The 1,087-nt window shown below is 52.8% G+C and overlaps 1 non-coding gene across 1 annotated transcript; it reads right to left on the reverse strand.

Annotated features, from left to right (window-relative positions):
- Positions 1-973: 973 nt before the first annotated feature.
- On the reverse strand, positions 974-1,087 carry LOC137324861 (U5 spliceosomal RNA). The gene has a single exon (XR_010963737.1). It is a non-coding gene; the product is annotated as a U5 spliceosomal RNA (small nuclear RNA).

The following is a 1,087-nucleotide window of genomic DNA, read 5'->3' on the forward strand; positions in this document are numbered from 1 at the left end:
CAGCGCCAGGCTATCAGAGATCTTCCTGCCGGGTACAGCGCAGGTCTGATCGGGGTGGATCACCACCTCCAGGGCTGACTTGACCCGACTGGCGATGACCTTGGACAGAATTTTGTAGTCCACGTTAAGTAGTGAGATGGGTCGCCAATTTTTGATTTCTTCCCTCTCCCCCTTCTGCTTGTAGATGAGGGTGATGATGCCTTTCCTCATGGAGTCTGACATGCTGCCTGCCAGGAGCATACCCCCGTACACTTCCAGCAGGTCTGGGCCCATCCAGTCCTACAGAGCCGAGTACAACTCCACCGGTAAGTCGTCGCTTCCGGGAGTCTTACTCTTCTTGAAGGAACGGACGGCCTTTGTCAGTTCGTCCAGAGTTAGCGGGTGATCCAGACTCTCCCGCTTGCTGTTGTCTAGAACCTCCGTGATAGATGACAAGAAGGACCGGGAGGCTGCACTGTCTGTGGGCTTCGCGTCGTACAGTCCGGCATAGAAGGATTTGCAGATCCTCCGTATGTCGGGCTGCGAGGACGTGACCGAGCCGTCCTCTTCCTTCAGGCTGCTGATCACAGAGCTCTCTCTGTGCACGTTTTGGAAGAAGAAGCGCGAGCAAGTCTCGTCCTGCTCCACGGAGCGGACTCTGGACCGGAGGATGATCTTGGAGGCCTCGGAGGCAAAGAGCGAGGCTTGCTGGTCCTTCACCTCTCTGAGTTCCTCCCCGACATCGACTCCCATTGACTGCAGCAGGAGAAGATTCTGCATGCTTTTCTGGAGTCGGGACGTTTCCCTCTGCCTCTCTCTCAAATGCAAAAGTAGGGGCCGAGCCAGCACTCGAATCGACCAATCGCAGCAAAGTCTGCACTTTGCAAGCACATAAGGTGATAACCGGCGATCTGGTTAGCTCAGACCCAAGGTTCGAAAGGGTCCACACGACTAACACATCATGAAAACTAAATCTTTCTTTCAATATTAAATGAACCCCACAAAAGCAGGGCCTCAAAAAATTAATTAAAACTCCGAGTGTTCCTCTCCACGGAAATCTTTAGTAAAAGGCGAAAGATTTATACGATCTGAAGAGAAACCAGAGTGT

Source organism: Heptranchias perlo, chromosome 8 (assembly GCF_035084215.1).
Source record: "Heptranchias perlo isolate sHepPer1 chromosome 8, sHepPer1.hap1, whole genome shotgun sequence".
In the NCBI taxonomy this organism is placed as follows: Eukaryota; Metazoa; Chordata; class Chondrichthyes; order Hexanchiformes; family Hexanchidae; genus Heptranchias; species Heptranchias perlo.